Here is a 20,031-nt window from a genome sequence, read left to right on the forward strand (position 1 = left end):
TCTCAAGTTGAGGGTATTGATTATCATGAGGTGTTTTCTCCAGTATTTAAACACACAACAATACAAATTCTTCTTGCCATTACAGCAATGTATGACATGGAACTAGAACAGTTAGATGTCAAGACTCCCTTCTTGCATGGAAATCTTGATGAAGAAATTCTGATGTCTCAACCAGAAGGTTTTATGAAGAAGACACAAGCTGGAAAAGTTTGCCTTTTAACAAAGTCTCTATATGGCTTAAAACAGGCTCCTAGACAATGGTATAGGCGCTTTGATGACTTCATGATGCAGCAAGGCTTTAAGATATCAAAATTTGATCGTTGTGTGTATTTCAATGTACTCTCAAATGGTTCTTACATATATCTACTAATTTATGTGGATGATATGTTGATAGCCTGTAAAGATACAAATGAAATACAGAGATTGAAACATCTATTGAGCATTGAATTTGAAATGAAAGATCTTGGGCCAGCAAAGCAGATTCTTGGAGTTGAAATCATAAGGGACAGAAAGGCAGGTACTTTAGCTTTATCTCAAGAAAGATATATACAACGTCTGATAAACATATTTGGTATGAAAGATGCTAAGACTGTAAATACACCTATTGGAGCTCATTTCAAGTTCGTGGTTGTTAAGGAAAAAGATGAAGAACTAGAGCTTACACACATGAAATCTGTACCATACTCCAATGCAGTAGGTAGTATCATGTACTTGATGGTGTCTACAAGACCTGATATTTCATATGCATTAGGTTTACTTAGTCGATTTATGAGCAAACCAAGCAGAGATCATTGGCAAGCTGTTAAAAGGTTGTTCAGATATCTTAAGGGCACAACACAACTGAAGTTAGTATACTCAGGAGCTGGAAATTCAATAAGTACAGTAACAGGTTATTGTGATTCTGACTATGCGGCAGATCTTGATAGAAGGAGATCTATTTCAGGTTATGTTTTTATAGTTGGAGGTAATGTGGTAAGCTGGAAGTCAAACCTACAACATGTTGTAGCTCTATCTACGACTGAATCCTAATACATCTCACTTACAGAAGCTGTTAAGGAAGGGATGTGGCTTAGGGGCTTCATCGAAGAGATAAGATTTACTCAAAAGTTTGCAACTATCTTTTGTGATTCTCAAAGTGTCATTCATCTGTCTAAAAATGCTATGTTCCATGAGAGAACAAAACACATAGATGTTCGGCTGCACTTTGTGAGAGATATTATTTTTGGACGTCAAACCAGTGTACAAAAGATTGATACAACTATTAATCCTGCAGACATGTTAACTAAGGTCATTCCTGTGGGCAAACTCAAAGATGCTTTGAGTGTGCTCAACATCATGGAGTAGATAATTCTGCTGTCATTTTGGATATTCATTGAAATCTGCTATGTGTATAAATGAGCCAAAGGTGGAGATTTGTAGAGTAAAAGTTGACTCATTTATTATGAGAAGACTTGTGTGTACGGCTGAGATCATTCCAAAGCAAGGATATATCCAACGGTATTGACTCAAGATGATTAGTTTATACTAATATATAAACTAATGGTGGTTGGCTTGGTTATTAAGAAAGGAAAACAGATTCTAAAGCTGGAAATACTCTCGTTCTTCTTCACTCTCTCATCTGAAATTCCAGGAAATCGAATACTCTGTAAATTGGGGCTAAATCAGAGAATCTCTGATCCTGAAGATCTCGGCATATACAAACTCAAGGAATCATCGAAGTGAAGCTGTTCTTTCTTGGTATTCTTATCTTTTTTGTTTATAGGTTATGCACATTGATTTGAAGTCCCGAAGAGGATTGTAACAATAGTAAACATCTTGATGATTAGTGGTTTTCATTGGAGTAATCCAAGAACCTTGGATGTAGGGTATCAAAACCCGAACCAAGTAAAAATCCTGAGTTCTTGATTGTGCTTGTTTACTACTATTGTTTGCTTTAATTCTCAACATCCATGCTTCAACGCGCTTCACGCTTTTTAGAACCTTGATTTTCAGTACGTAAAGAAACTAAAACTCTAATTTATTAGGCCTTGAACTCCCCGCACTTTTTGCATTTACCTTTTTATTCACTTTTTGTTGACATTAAAATTCCCAAGTTCAAGATTTTATTATTGTCATTAATGTTAACCTTTTCCCCTATTCATAATGACTTTTTAAGATGATGCCTTTATAGCTTGTGATCTTTTGATGTCCACCCTAGCACCATTTTGATCCATAAAATACATCATTATTATTTTCCTCACAAAGAGAAATATTCTTACTCTAGATGTCATTCTATCGTTGAAGTTTATAAAGAGTCAATTTTTTTATTCAAATGAGAAATTAGAAAGACAGCTAGCTCAAGAAACAAGCTCCTTTCAATTCCATAAATTATTATATTTTAATCATATATAATTCCAAAAAATATTAGATTGACAATTAATGTTTTGTTAATAATTGATTTATTAGTTAAAGAAAGGAGCTCATCCTAATTCCTATATAATACACCTACCAGTAATTCGCATCTATAAGATTGTCATTTGCTAATTATCACAAAAGCAATACTAATACGCACTTATTCGCATGCGTGCATTTTCAGCTGAATTTTATTTTTAAATAGGATTTTCATCTCCAATTACAGCTGTGATGAGTTCAATTATTTTGCATCAAATAAATTATCTCAAACGGGTAATCAATGAATCAGTTTCTTTAATAAACCGAGGCGAATGATCCCAAAATGTTTTTGTGTATCAAAGAAAATATGTGAGACAACTTCACCCGGAGGCGAAGCTACTCCGACGCTCAAGTCAATATAGGAAGACGCTTATGAGCGTGTAAAAACATATGTAAGAAGGGTAGAAAAGTTTTATGAGAGTACGTGTATCTTAATAAGAGTTTGAGATCCCTTAATTATTTATAGGAAGAGAGTCTCAATTCGTATATAATTTTAATGTATAAAACAACTAGATCCATGTATATCCATGCAATATTCTGATATATCTCTAAAATATAAATAAAGATATGATAAGATTTTTATCATATCATCAATACTACCTCACGGAAAGAAGTGACGACGAGTGGAATGATGGAGGAACTTTGAAGTGGCTGATTTTATATTTTAGAGCATGTAAGACAATATTCTGGTTTTTTGCTATTTTCTTTGAGCGTTCGCGATGGAGTGAGCTTATTGAGATGTGCCAAATGATGTGGAGCTTAATAAGAAATTGGGTCAAAATACCGAAACCAACATAAGACTGAGCATAAGACGGAGTCCAAAAAAATACTGATTGCCGCAAGAAGTCCCATAGAGATCCAGAATAACAATCCAAACAAAAATATATTCTGATATAATGATGATCTGAGTTGTTTGAAAGTTTATCTCAAATAAATATATGTAGATGAAGATCTGGTTAGAACCGAGCTCAAATAAAGAGCAATTGATGATAATCTGATGAAACCGCGTTCAAATAAAGTATTGTAGATAATAATTGTTGTTGCCGAGCATGTGGTCGGGCTAATGTATGTGCCAAGTTAATGGACTTTAGGTGTCGAGCTGGTCGAGCTTTTGTGAATGCCAAGTTAATGGGATTAGAGTGCCGAGCGGGTTGGATTTTTGAGAATGCCAAGTTAATAGGCTTAGATTGAGAATACCAAGTTAATCGGCTTACATAATGCCGAGCGGGTCAGACTTTTGAGAATACCAAGTTAATGGGCTTATAGTGCCGAGCGGGTCGAGCTTTTTAGGAGGCCACGAGTGGCGTTGGCTTACACAGTGCTGAGCTAGTCAAGATTTTATGGTGTCCACGAGTGGCGTGGACTAACACAGTGCCGAACTGGTCGAAATTTTATGGTGGCCACGAATGGCGTGGGCTTACACAGTGCCGAGCCGGTCGGGATTTTGGGGGCCACGACTGGTCGTGGAATTATATGGTGCCGAGCTAGTCAGGATTTTGAATGGCTGCCATGAGTGCGTGGGTTTACATGGTGCCGAGCTAGTCGGGCTTTTAAGGTGGTCACGAGCGGCATGGGCTTACATAGTGCCGAACAGATTGGGTTTATAACGTTTCAAGCCATAGATTGGGGTCTTACTGCTAGATTGCATGTCAGATATAATAGAGTAAGACCTTACTGCGAGATTGCACGTCTGATGACATAAAAGAGGGCTTTACAGCGAGATCGCATGCTCGATATAATAGAATTGAACCTTAATACAAGATTTCATGCCCGATATAATAGAATAGGACCTTACTGCGAGATCGCATGTCCGTGACGTTATAGAGCGTCTTACAGCGAGATCGCATGTTCGATACAATAGAATTGGACCTTACTGCAAGATTGCATGCCCGATATCTGTAAAATAATCCAAACAAAAATACAAAATAATAGAAGTCCAACAAATCTGATCACAAGAAAACAAACATAAAACATTGATACTAGGAGAGGTTTTAGAAAAGATAATAAATTTTAAAAATAAAATATTCGATAATTTAATGTCAAGATAAGAGTAATTGAAATACTTATTTCTCATTTTGTCGATGACATGACTTTGGATATATGACAAAACATCATATTCTATTCTTTAACAAAAAAACAAATTAAAAAAGTTACAAATTACGATCTCCACCATTCAGTATGAGTTCCCTGATGTCTTGAACATATGGTATAAATTTTGAATCAATCCAACGGTTAGATTTTCCGTAATCGCTTTTTCAAAAATCCATCACAGTAATCATGCGAGAATAACAATAGATTATGTTCGGTCGTGTATATCCAAGTCTAGAAGATACTAATATAGATCATGACCGTTCATAATTTGTGTCATGATGCTTCAAATTCATGTTATAAATTTTAAGCAATCCAACGGTTATATTTTTAGCAACTGATTTTTCAAAAAAGCCGCACAAAAATCATGCGAGAAGAACAACATATTTTGTTTGGCCTAAAATATCTGCGTCTACAAGCAATCAATAAAAATCTCCACCATTTAGAAGTTGTGTCATGATGTTCCAAACAAACGGTGAAAAGTTTGCATAATTCTAATGGTTTTTCCGTAAGTGCTTGCGCAACCAGAACGCGCAGAAACTATGCGAGATGTGCAGCTTGTGTTTGACAGTCAGAATCTGGTCCTACGAGTGACCATCACGATCTCCACCGTCCAGAATTTAGATCACACAATTGTAGACGTTCATATGAAATTTGAACTCAATCCAACAATTCAAATAGTCACAGATGTTTTCGCATGTTGGCTGATGTGTAGGACTATGTTAAAATCCGAGAATTCTACATCTCTTTCCTCTCTATATTTGCTATATTTTTTTTCTATTCTTGAGTCAATTGTGAAGAGTAATCGTGGGTTTAGTTTTTATTCCCACAAATGGCACCAATTGATGCGTTCAATTATTTTGCATCAAATAAATTATCTCGAACAGGAAATCAACGAACCACTTTCTTCAATAAACTGAGCCGAATGATCCCAAAATATTTATGTGTATCAAAAAAACATGTAAGACGTCTTCGCCCAGAGACGAAGCCATTCCGACGTTCAAGTCAATATAAGAAGATGCTTATGAGCGTGTAAAAAACATATATAAGACATGAAGAAAAGTTTTATGAGAGTGCACCTTAATAAAGGTTTGAGACCCCTTATTTATAAGAAGAAAGTCTCAGTTCATATAGAATTTTAATGTCTAGACTCATGCATATCCATGCAATATTCTGATATATCTCTAAAATATAAATAATTTTATGATAGGATTTTTATCATATCATTAAGATGGTTTTCCAATTATGATTTTTTAAATTATTAATCATGATTAAAATTAAAAGAACAATATAGTATTATAAGTTAGAAAATAAATACCATGATATAGAAATATTTAAGTAATTTTAATTTTTTTTGAAAAGTGGCGATATGATGAAATATGTTTTTTTTTTAAAAAACATTATTATTTTCCCTAAAAAAACGTTATTATCATGAAATATGTTTGATAATACGTAGTAACCAAAATTGGAATAACTCCATCCAATCACTCTAGATTCGAAGATGGCAGGAAAGCTTTGCGACTTAAAAGATTTACCTCACTATTAGAGCATGTTCAATGGTGAGAGGATGTTGGTGTGATGAAGTTGATAACTTCATTGCATGGTGATATCAGCGATGGTAATTTCATTGCTTGGTTCTGTGGGGGTGAAATGATGTTGTAGAGAGGATGTTAAAATATTAATTTTTTATTTCATTAAAATATATATTTTTATTTAAACACAAAATAAATTTGCATAATTAAAAGAAATTAAAATTACACATAATTAAATTTTAAATATTATAGAAAATTAAGAAATATATGAAATTAATAAATTACAAATAATTAAAGCAAATTACCAACAACAAAATAAACTACTGCCCAAATATTTTACGAAGAATTTCTTGTTGCATCTTCATAAAATATGTATGTTGCGCATCATTCATTTTTGGATCGTTAATATCTTTATCCATGATTCGATTTTATTGCTCCCTCTCCAGCTCCATCTCTTTCATTGCTTGTTTCCCCTCCTTCATTTCCTGCTTCCTCATCTCTATTTCGTAATTCTTGGACATCCGTTCCTCAACTTTTGCATAATGCTATCTTGCCATAGCAATCTTCGTATCCTCAATTTCATAAAATCTTGTCTGATCATCACACATTTTTGCATAGAAATCCATCATAGATGAATTTTTTTAGCCAGATCTTTTTGTGCTTGCTTTAAAGGCCTTTTTTCCCATTGGTCTAATGGTTTTGTCCACTTCTTGCATATAATTTCCTTCATCGGCTGTAGGCGTATCAGTGGGCGTGGAGAAAGGAGATGGAAATGATTCGCCATCAATATTCTTAAGCTTCTTGTTCACATTTGCCGCATTGCCTTCGTATTTTTCAAGCGACCGTATCCTCCATTTCGGTTGATCCTAATTAAGGACTAACCAAGCTTTCTCGTCGGACCATGCGGTTCCACAATCTTTCTCAAATATTGTTTGATCTTGAGCATACTAATTAAAAATAATTTATTTAGCAATTTTTTGAATTTCAAGTATAATAAAATATTGTGATAAGATTTTTAGATACCTTCATCTCAAATGATGATCCACTTTGGTTGAGAGCTTCTAGTTCGCTCATTTTTAGATACCTTCATCTCAAATGTTGTCCCTTGAACAAACTTTTCATATCATTGACAACTCTTGGTTATATTCTTTTTCAACCAATCCTAAAAAACTAGCGTTGTTTTGGTCATTTCTAAGTGCCGGATTGGTATAAGTGTTGCACCATGCCTTTGCAAGATGTTTATCTTCGTCTTTCAACCAATTTTTTCTCGTGATGGAGTCACCTCCACTTGCAGCAACAACTTGTTTTCCTTTTCTTTTTTATTTTGAAGATGTGGTTTCAGAAGTAAGAGGAGAGACTTCGTTTGGATTTTGGGAGAATTGATTTTGATTGAACATGTGACTCAACATTTGCTCGTCGGTGTATTGAGATTGGGAAAGACTGTGAGGGCCCGATCATGATTAGTATTTAATGATCATGCAATCAGGATTAATTAAGGTAAACAGCGAAACAAGTTAAAATTTTGCTTTCAGGCCTACCAAAAATTCGGCATGACCTCTCCATAAATCGAACATACCACGGAAATCAAAAACTAAGACTACAATACAATACTCGAAAATAGTGTCCAATTCAACAACACACAAACCTACAGCCGCACTGGCTAGGACTAAATACATGCAAGCCGGCAAGGCTAAACAAATCAACAAGCAAATCCCAAACATCGTAAAAATATCAATACAGATACACGGGGCATCTCCCCGGCAAATAAAAGACTCCAATAATAATTCATAATAACTGGGAACTCACGACAACTCAATACCCTCCCTGGGCTCCACTGGCAGATGCACCACCAGAGGTAATAGAACCACTTATATTACCTGCCATGGCAATGACAACAAAACCATAGCAGTCCCGAGGGACAGGTGTCAAACCCCAGTACGAAGATCAAATAAATTACAGCAAAATAAATGATATGTAAAATAACTAATGCAATGCATGTGTGAGGTACCGAAGAACATCGGGTATCAAATCTGGATCCAAAAAGTAATAGCTAATATGTGGCCACCTGTGCTAGGGGGACAGTTCAAACACTGCGCGGCCCTGCATCAGTACGCATCAAGGGGGACAGTCTGCAGAACTGTGCGGCCCTTACGCTAGCATCAGAGGTGAGAGTCAAAACGCCCACGACTCTGATGTCTAAACAACTCATCAAAGAGTTGATAACAATCTCAGAAATAAGAGGGCAATGACTCAATATGAATGCAATGCATCATTCATCACAATCATCATATAAAACATATAAAGAAGCCACTACCTAAAATAGCAATTAGACATTTTACATATCCTCATAAAGGCTGTAAGATAGCGATCAATCCGTAACTTAATTGCCAAATAATTACCAGAGTAATTCTTACAAACTTGGTGCAAATCCTAATTACTCCAAACCTGAGGCAATTACCATTTCAATCAATCCTAACATATATTTCAACTTCTAAATAATTTAAATATTCAATCCTAGGGTCGAAAATGCCCAAATCTCAATTCTGAATTTTTCCGAAAATACTAATAATTCCAGAATTAATATATACTAATTCTAAAGCATTCCAAGACCCAAACATTCAATAATTCAACACTATAATTCAAAAATTCCTAAAATATATAATCTTAATTTTCGAAATAAATTCCAAAAAAATGGGAAATTCGATCGACACCTCCAATCGACTCAAATATAGCACCTACAACTAACAAATAATCATATATCAATTATTTGGATTTTAATTCAACCAAAAATTCCCAAATTCAAACCCTAACTCAAAATATACCTCAAGACTTCGAATTAAAGGTCTAAACAACCGGAATAATACTCCTCCTAGCTCCGGCAACGAACGGCGATGGCGAAGGGCGGCAAACGGTGCGGCTGGTTGGAGTCAGGTTTCGGCCAACGCGAGAAAACCTTACAAAATTTATACTAAAAGAAAGCTCTCTCCGCGAGGATTCCTAAACTACTTTCGGATTTAAAATTGGGCGAACGACGGAGTTATCGCCAAAACAAGAAACGAAAATTGAAGAAAAGAAATGGGAGAAGAAGAAAGAACGATGCAGACGCGTGAAGGAGAGAGAGGAAATGAGAGATATTATGTATCTTGTATGCATATGTGTGTGTATATATTTGATTGGGTTCAAAACCTGACCCGGTCAATTTAATTCTAACTCCTGTGTGCCATAAAAATTAAATATGTATTTTAATACCGTCCATACACCGATATTTTATAATACATATTTTTAACACACAAATTAATTATCTGGCTTAATTATTTTAATTCACCACTTTAAAATAATTATTAACAAATCTAGCCAAATAATAGGATAATTAGCATCGAGTCCTTACAATTCTCCCCTACTAAAGGAATATTTTGTCCTCAAAACCAAACACACAAATAAGAAAACATAAAAAGTGGTTTAAACATCTACCACTGATAATACATAGGATAATCAGAGTACATGGAAAAATTAACTGCATTCTCAAACAAGTGAGGTCATTCTTGACGCATCTTTGCCTCGATTTCCCATGTAGCCTCTTCTGTCTCATGTTTACTCCACTGAACCATAACCAAAGGAATGGTCTTGTTCCGAAGTTGCTTCTCACTACGATCAAGAATCTTCACTGGGTACTAGGCATAGCTAAGGAAACTATCCAACTCTATCTCCTCGGTCCTCAAGACATGAGATAGATCTGGCTCATATATCCACAACATCGACACATGAAACACATCATGTATCGCAGACAAGCTCTGCGGCAAGTCCAAACGATAACGAGGAGCTAGCTTCCCTTTACGCCCAAATCTTATAGTACCACGAAATGGTGAAACTTTCAGGAAAACATAATCACCAACTGAAATTCTAAAGATCTACGCCTCTTGTTTGCATAACTAGCTTGGCGATCTTGGGCTGCTTTCATTCTTTTACTGATCAAGACAACTTTGTCCTTCATCTCCTGAACAAATTTAGGCATGGCCAATTGCCGTTCTCCTACTTCTTCCCAGCAAGTTGGAGATCTGCACTTTCTGTCATACAAGGCTTCAAAAGGAGCCATTCCAATCAAAGTATGAAAACTGTTATTGTAGGAGAATTCAACCAAAGATAATGATTCTTGCCAACTGCCACTGAAATCCATCACTAAAACTCTCAACATGTCTTCCAATGTTTGGATGGTCCTCTCTGACTGACCATCTGTCTGTGGGTGATAGGCACTGCTCATCGCTAACTTTGAACCCAAGGCTGATTGCAAACTAGCCCAAAATTTAGAAGTAAATCTTGGATCACGATCTGATACTATGGTTACTGGCACACCATGCAATCTCACCACATTATCAACGTACAGCTTAGCTGTAGTGACCCGTATCCAGAATTAATGATTAATGAGTAATTAATCGTGTGATCATGTTTAGATTTAATAAAACATAATTAAGAGATTTCCAAAAGGGTCTAAGGATTCCAAAAATGGGTCCAGAACACTCAAAAATAGTCGGGAAGGTTCCGAGAGTTCGGAGGGTTCGGAGGCTCCGAACCAGGTTAGGAGACTCCGAACGGGTTCGGAGGATCCGAACTCGGATCGGAGGCTCCGACGATATTACGTCATGGGTGAGGTCACTGATGGGACTTCGGGGGATCCAAAGTCAGTATCGGAGGCTTCGAACATGAACGGAGGATCCGAAGTCAGAAACAAAGGATTCGATCCAGTTCGGAGGCTCCGAACTGTGGCTATAAATAGGAGAGCCGAAATTCATTTTCACTCGCACCTCTCCTCTTTTCTCTCTCGATTCCTAGGCCTTATAACTCAGATCTAGGGAGATCTAGGCTTCCTATGGGGAATCCGGAAGTGGCATAGCGATCCAGGCATCGTAGCAAAGTTGTGGCCTAGTTTTGAGGCAAGCGACATCAAAGGGCTAATGACGGACGCAGGTATAGCTTTGGCTTCCTAAAAATATTTAGAAGTATGCAATAGTTTAGTTAAGGCTTTTAGAGCTTAATTAATGATGCATGGGTATTTGCATTTTAGTAGCAGTAGACTGGACTAGTAGGCATGGGATCTAGACCAGCGGTGCTAGGAATTGCCTGCAATTGTTAGAGGTACGTAAGTACTGACCGAGATAGTCGGCATGATATATTTGCATGTATGTTGCATGAGTATGTGCTATATTTTTTATCATGTTTTACCACCTTAGCACATGCATGATTTTACGTATGACTGCATCCCGAGAGATGTGAGTCATTGATAGTCTCCATAGGGAACAGTGATCTCATGTTGAACTCGAGTCAGGTATGACAGTTTCCATATGGGACTTGTATCTTGTTTCGGATTCAGGTCAGAATGGGGTTGGCTCAGCCCTGTTATAGAATATATGAGTACCCCACGGAGTCGCTCTCTAGCTGATACTGTATATTCCTGGTGCCTTGAGCAAGTGTTTTACCTGGGATTTTAAATCATCTGTGTGCGCATATTTGTACTTATATAATTGCTTATGTATTGAGTGTAATCGCTCACGCCCCTGTGTTTGGGTATTGTGGTGTACCTTGTGGCGGGGCAGGTTTGAGGCTGGATGGTCCTGGCGGCTCTCAGCAGGATTAAGGATCCGAGAGCGTGAGGTTTTAGAGGGTAGGGATTTGTTTACCCTGAACCTTCGATTTGGTTGTATAATGGTATTTATACACTTATGTTATCGTTGGTTGTATTCTGCCGATTGGATTTGTTGTATTTTAAATTATCCGCTCCTTACGCTTTAAGTATTATTTCATGCACTTTATTATAACTCTGATTAGATAGTGGATCCGGGTTGGGTCACTACACTTTTTGGTATCAGAGCGCATTTCACTGGGAATTACGTAAAGCGGATTAAGTTATTATCTGTTATTTTGTAACAGATGGCAGATTATGATGAGAGCCACGATAGCGGAGGCGGCGGTTGATGGGGCGATCCGAACGATCGTAGACGTCGCCGAGGCCATCCTGAGGAGCGCAAATGAGTGAGCATGCGCAGGTTTAAAAAGGAGAGCCCGAAGCCCTTGACAGGTGGTGAGACGCCTGAGGAGGCTAAGGATTGGCTCGAGAGAATGGAGTAGTGTTTTCAGGAGTTCCGTTGCACAGACGAGGATAGGATGGAGATTCTTGCCTTTATTCTTGAGGGACACGCGAGGAAGTGGAGGAGATCTACTTCCGCACCATTCATAGCAGCGAGAGGAGCAGCTACGTGGGTCAAGTTCCGTACAGCTTATCAGAGACTGTATTTTCCTTCAGCTCTTCGACAGGCAAAAGCCAGTGAGTTACTGAGTCTGCGGCAGGGTACAATGACGGTTGAGGAGTACGAGCAGAAATTCTTTGATCTGCTACCTTATTGTCCTCACATTGCTGATAGTTCTATGGTGAAGTACGACCATTTCCTTCAGGGTCTAAAATCTAAACATCGTAGAACTTTGTAATACTTACGTCAAAATGTAGCACTCGAAGCCGTGATCGCAAATATACAATCAATTTTGAATTCTACCGGGCGGATCAATTTTAATCGGCTTTGGAATTAACCAAAATTTTTTTGGAAGCTTTCTTCCTCTTCCTCTCTCGATCCTTCTGCCGGGTATTGGACAAGATACATATAATTCCCACATATACACATGTATTCCCACTTGCCAAAGGAATTTTCACTTTGGTCCCTGAAACTTCTTCCAAACTTCAATTCAGTCCTTGGCAATTCTTTTAATTCAATTTCAATCCAAAATAATTTAAGAATATTAGAATTTTTATCTAAACTCTACAAATTCTCAAATTAAATATTCACGGATTAGAATAAGGAAATTGCACTTTAGCCATCGGAACTGCGATATTTGCAAATCAGTCCCTGCGCGAGTTTATCTTCAAAGTAAATCCTTTAATTATCGAAAATTGGAATTTAATTTTTAAATTCCATAAATATTCAATTCCAATATCTTCATCTTTTAATTTAAGAAAACCGGAATTTAAATCTCAAAATCCTTAAATTCTCAAATTAAATATTTTCGGCTTGGAAATTAAATCTCTAATTTCCACAACTTCCTCAAATACTATTTTTCCAAAATACAAAATTTAAATCTCAAATTCCGTAATTAATAACTTAATATTTCAGAGTCTTACAATTCCTCCCCTCTAAGGAATGATTTCGTCCTCGAAATCGTATTCAATCGGAATATCAAATCTGAAAACTGATTGATTATCTGAACTAATTCTCACTTCAATCATATAAATCTCAATTTCTTATTTCATCTCGTCATCTAATCCAGTTTATCTCATCATTCTGTGTCCATTTTCTGGTATTTTGCTCAGTCAAGGATTTATCACAACTCGACTTAGTTCAAAATCATATCAGACTCTGTCTTGACTGATTAAAATACATAGAAAGAAAGTAATTGATACTTCCTTAACTTAGACACATAGAACATATCTGATCTTATCATTCTAAGATGAAAAGAATACCTTTGTTAGTGAATCCACTACCTCTGTCTAAAATCGTAGATAGTAAAATTCAGCTTTGATGATGACGTACTTCTTTCTTTATATTGTTCCATGCTCTGTAAGAACGTATATTAAATCCACCAGACACTCTGTTTACAGATTCAAGATCGGTATCAATTCTTCATTTCAATGTTGTGAATTCTAGATATCTTTTCTGATATCTTTTCTTCTTCATCATCCTGATCGCTTCTGCAATCATATTTATTTCATTCTTTTGTAGTCACTAAGTGATCTCATATTTGAGCTGTAAATCAACAATCAGTATTAGTTATTCGGTTAAGTTCAAACTCTTATCTGCTTCTACTATCCTTGTTTACAATTTACAAGAATGATTTTAACTGATATTCTTCAGCTTATCTTCAAGATCAAAGATCACATTTCATTTATCAAATAAGTCGAGATATAGAATAAATCAATGAGCTATATTATCATCTTCATGTCAATATTCCTGAGAATCCACAATCAGATCATCTCTAGAACCTCTTTTAAATTGAACGATGTTGCAGAAACAACACATTTCACGCTGAACATTCTTTTCAAGCTTCAAAATCATTCAATTTCTGACTTTATCGAGTCTGCTGTATTCTTATTTAATACAATTCAGTCTTCACATTCTTTGTCTTTTCTCAAACCACATCTGCTCGGATAGTGGCTATTTCTAAACTTCTGTCTCACCACAAAGACTTTCTGATTCTCTTCTCATCTAAGAATCAAAACATCATTTCTATGTCTCTTAGATAGCTGTTACAGGAATCATCATAATCAAATGGCAAAACCAGTCGGATAGTATCGAATCAGATACTATAGTTATGAGAGTTTCCTCGAAAATATGGATAGTCACCTTAGACAATCCATCAATCAAAGATGGTATAATGCAATCACATAAAATCAAACACTCAGAACCTTTGCAAAATCAGTGCCACAATCTATCACATAAATCTAAAGTCTCGATCTCGACAATATATTTCAATTAATTCCTGAAATCTCATAACATCAATAACTTCTTCACAGCTATCACTCATATCTGTATTACATCGAATACAACACATTCATAAATTTTTTGAAATATACTCTACGTCAAATCTCAAATTCATGACGATTTGAGTAGTTTTAAACGAAAAATATTTCGAAATCTTACTCATATTTAGACTCAATAAGTGCTAATCTACTTCATAAACCATCTTATCACTTTTTTTTCTACTTCGTATACTGGAAATTTAGGTATTGAAAATGCAATTCTGTCATATCTGCTTTCATTCTATTTCATCAATATTGATTTCCCAGTAATTCATACACTTTTGAGACAACTGAATGGATATTAAATCTGTTATAAGATACTTTTTTCAGAATCTGATATTCCCTATCGAGAATATCGAATAAAATCAACCGATTATTCATTTCAAATCCATTCATCTCAATATGTTGTCTTACCTAATATCGTGTTTCAGCATTTGCAATCGAATTTCAATCGTTTGATCTCATCTCAATGTTGCGTTAATCTTTCCAAACTAATCTAACATATCTTGGATTGCAACAATTCTGACTGTTTGAGTATCTCTCTCGAAACTCAAACATAGAAATCAAAGATCTTTATTCAATTGATCAAGTATTCATCTCGGTTTCTCTTTCTATTTCCCAATTCTTAGTAAATCATGCCATCAACCTCAACTCGTGTTGATACTTGGAAACAAAATTTCTATTTGTTACGAGCCAAAGATATCAAAATATGCTGAATGTATACATCAAATGATCAATAACTCTTGACATTCAAAATCAAGAAACTCATTCCAGTCGAGGTCATCCAAAGATCAAATATTAGGAATGACAAATCTGCTAAGTGAAAACAACTCACTTGCATCTCAACTCAAAATGAGTGAATCAAATCAGACTCTAACAAATAATAAGAGCCAATCAAGATCGATCGAGGACGAATACAAAACCTCAGAATCGATATCAGGAAATTCAAGAATCATGATTTTATGATGTAATAACTTCAGCAAAATCAAATAAAAGGCTCAATTGTAACTGAATTCTTACTTATACTCAACTGATATAAGTTGATCACCTATTTTCCTAATTGATCATAATCACTTCAATTCTGATCGACTCAATTTACGGTCATACATTTCATAACCACTTCGGTACTAAGATAATTCTTCTCTAATCACTCTTCTACTCGTTTCAAAAGTTGCTTCAATTCCAGTGGGGATATTTTATACGAGAATTAATCATAACCTCGTATCAAATACCCAATTCAATACAGAACTTCGTTCATAATGCAAAAAGAGTAGAATATATATATCATTTGTACACCTCTGTACATTCTAACCATTGACATATCTGTCAATTCTAGGTTAGTTCTCTACTAGTCTAGTTTATCAACTAGAATTCTTCTGACACTCTTTTGCATTAACTGTGATATATCTAGTACCGAATAATAGCAATCTTTGTTTTGCACAGAATAATAAATTGTCAACTGGTACTTACTTATTGCATTAAAATCCATAATTTCTTCTAACTTAATAACCCGAGTCTAAGCTATCAAATTCAATCTTATTTTCCTCAAATCTGTATTTCATCATTTCTGACTAATCCTGCAAAGGTTTCCCATCTACTCGAAGACAGAAATTTAGCAAATACAATACTTAAAGGCTCATCAGATACATCTTATAGCATCACAAATCATCATTCTATTATGCAATGTAATCAATAATCATCGATACATAAGCAGGTTAATTTAAATTGAATAATTACCTGCAATCTCATTATCTGATACAACTTGAGCCCAAATCTTCTGTACTTGCTCATTGCCTAGGAAATTATTCTCAATTCACATTTCCTCTTGATTTGCTTCCGTTCTGCTCACATTTCTAATCATAGTAACCCTCAAACTACATCAATTCTTTGTTGTTGTGTGATCACTAACTTTTTCGTCATAACTGTTCTGCTATTAAATCTGTTTCTGAGGTGATGATCATAGTTTTCTCAACTACAGAGTTCAGCAAATTCAGCTATTATATCTTCACTATCAATTAAAGAAAGAACTTTCCGATAATAAATCTGTTTACATACCTGTAAAACAATTTCAATCTCTCGGTTCATCAAAAATCTATTCTTCATAACCACCAACTTTTTTCTAAGGCATGAAGTTGATATCAAATCCATTTGGTTTTATGTTCATCTAAGTATTCTAACCTCAAACAATGGATCCAGCTTTTCAAATCAACCTCCTCTCGTATTAGCATATTATGTGCCTCTCTGTGTTGGTGATTAATAGCTCAACTCCAGAGCTACTCAACTCATTCCCTCCTCCATATTGTCATCATATCTATCAATTCAACAACTTACCTCTACATTGTTCTGTTCTGTCTGAGATACTCATTCTGCCTGCAAAATCTATTTGACTCAAAACAGAAGCAATATATATAGAGCAGAGATTATAAAATACGATTCAGTATATCAGTCATATTATCTCATGCTTGCAAAGAATTCAAATAATCAAATGAATTCAATTAGTCAAGTAAGCACATAAGCGGTTCACATGCAATTCATCAGAGCATGTAAAGCATTAATCATGCAATACTACAAATGCATGTGACTCAATCTACCCCGCTCGACTCTATCTTAGTCCAGAACTTTATGCTCTGATACCACCTGTTGTGGGGGCTTGGGTCACTAATCTCATTTTTAGGGCAATAATAATTTTAACATAATTAAAACAAATGCAAATCAAGAAGACCAGATTTTTTTTTTGGTCAGGATCGATCCTACGAACTCCCAGGATCGATCCTGGAACTTTTATCAAGTTTTTGTCCAGAATCGATTTTGTGCCAGGATCGATCCTACCAACTCATAGGATCGATCCTGTCATGCCTGGTTCAAAAAAACAACATTTCAGAATGCTTCTGGTGCTATCAAAACTCATTTCAAACACTCCAAAGCAAGTATATAAACATGGATATACATTTGTAAACAAGCATACATGAGCCCATCTCATCAATTAAAACATGAAAGAACTATTCAATACAAAATCAAGTAATATCGGTTATAACATGTTTGACAACCTCTAAAGACAACAACTTTATCTAAACCCAAGTCACCACATGCTACATCTCTTTCTCAAGCCACCCAAGTTCTCCCTGGCTAGCTTCTGCCCCACCTGTTTTCATGCACACATACAAAACAGGACAACAGCCAGATAACATCCGGTGAGAATATAATTCCCAGTATAATTGACATATAAAGTGTTAAATAAATCATATCAACTCTAATCATAATCGACTCAACCATAGAGTAAATAATGCATATATCAATTTGAAACATATCAATCAAAACTTCAAATCGTACTTCAAATCAAAAGATTTATATAGCGCTCTATCAAGAATTGATTCATATAATATCTTGGCCATCAAAATTCGTATCCGATCTTGACATGGATATCCATATATCGTAGTCCCATCAGACTCGAAAATAAGTTTCATCAAACCTTGGCATTAGAATCAATTCAAACATTGCTACAACTTAAATTGTAATTCACCCAAGTGTAGGTTGTCTGCAAGTAATATACTCGTGAGTACGAGATCGATCCACGGAGAGGATGTTGTAAGTTTAATTTTAGCAATAATATATTATAGATGAAAATATTATTATAAAACTTCAAATACACAAATTATAAAATTGTCAAGGTTTTAAAGGTTCATTGTTGGTTTAATTAAGATTGCTAAATAAAAATAAATAAAAGAAACTAAAATAAAAATAAACATAAAAGAACAATGAAATATTTAAACAAGTATATCATATAATATAGTTCCCACTATATTAATATCAGATTAACCGATATTTAATACATGGTACCCATAATATATATATAGATGAATAAATATAAACATAAAAAGAACAATTAAATATTTAAACAAGTATATCATATAATATAGTTCCCACTATATTAATATCCACCGATATTTAATACATGGTACCCATAATATATATATAAATGCATAAATATAAATTGACATAAAAGTAAATGTTAGATCAAATCACAATATTTTATTTAGAACAACCGGCAGAGCCACGCTATCGTCTAAATAAAATATATGACTTTATGTTAGATGCGATAAAGTAAATGTTAGTTGCGGAAAAGTAAAAGTTAGATGCGAGAAAGTAAATGTTAGTTGCGGAAAAGTAAATGTTAGTTGCGATAAAGTAAAAGTTAGATGCGATAAATTAAATGTTAGTTCAAATCACAATATATTATTTAGAACAACCGACAGTGTCACGCTATCGTCTAAATAATATATATGACTTTATTATAAATAGATACATATATTTATAGTATATAATTATTGTAGTAATTATTGTATCATATTTGACAACAAATCAAGGTAACCACATTCAAGGTACCAAGCATTTGATGTAAATAGATAACAACAAATCATCCAAAATTATACCTACAAATAAAGATCAATTAGTAAAAATAAAAATAGAAAAGAAAAGAATATACAAAATATAGACAATCTTACTTGACCAACAATGAAACCTTTTCACCTTGACATAAAAAGATTTAGCTTTTCATGAACATGAAACTCAAGAATAAAGATAAAAGAAATTTCATACTTGAACTTGAGAAACTTGCACACTCAAACTTTTATTCTCACACACACAATATTTATTTTACAAATGAAGAATTCTCTACACTCTTGCACACTACAAAGCTTATACAACACATCTATTTATAGGCCAAATGAGAGGAAGAGTCCAAGGCTCATTAAATGTGAAATAGTAAAGTTGGTGGGTGCTTGTCTCCTTGAATGTCAATACCATGACCCAACTTTAATTGGCATGTTTGATGCCTTAGACCACCGATTCAGCCTTTCTTTTCAACATAGAACACGTAGGATATTTTGTGTAGATGTGTTTGGACAACTCATTCACCCCTTTTGGATAAAATATGAAATACTTATGATATTTTTACTCCAAGCTGGTCATAGTAAAAGTAAATCTATCTCCATTTTGATGTTTTATTATTTTGATCATCTTAATGAAGTTTTTGGAATTTCTTGTCTTCTACAAAGTTGAAGATGCCTCTTTTGTGATTCTACAGGTTTTGAGATTACTCCATTATGACCACTGTAGCTTGAGTAATTTTATTTTTACCAAACCTGCGCAAACCGTAAAATACAACATTTTAGTAAAACATTTAAATATAAACACATAACACTAAAATAATACAACTTCATAATTTTAATTAAACTTAAATTTTAAAACACACTTTTTAACATATAAATAATTACAAATTTTAAGTTTCATCACACCCCCAAACCGGCTAATTACTAGTCCCTTAGTAATAAAATATCATAAAATATCATAAAATATCATAAAATCACAAGTTAGATTTTTATTCCTTAATATATATATTCAAATTTGCAAACTTTAAAATTTTAA

The sequence above is a fragment of the Henckelia pumila genome, chromosome 3 (assembly GCF_033568475.1).
Source record: "Henckelia pumila isolate YLH828 chromosome 3, ASM3356847v2, whole genome shotgun sequence".
Classification (NCBI taxonomy): domain Eukaryota; kingdom Viridiplantae; phylum Streptophyta; class Magnoliopsida; order Lamiales; family Gesneriaceae; genus Henckelia; species Henckelia pumila.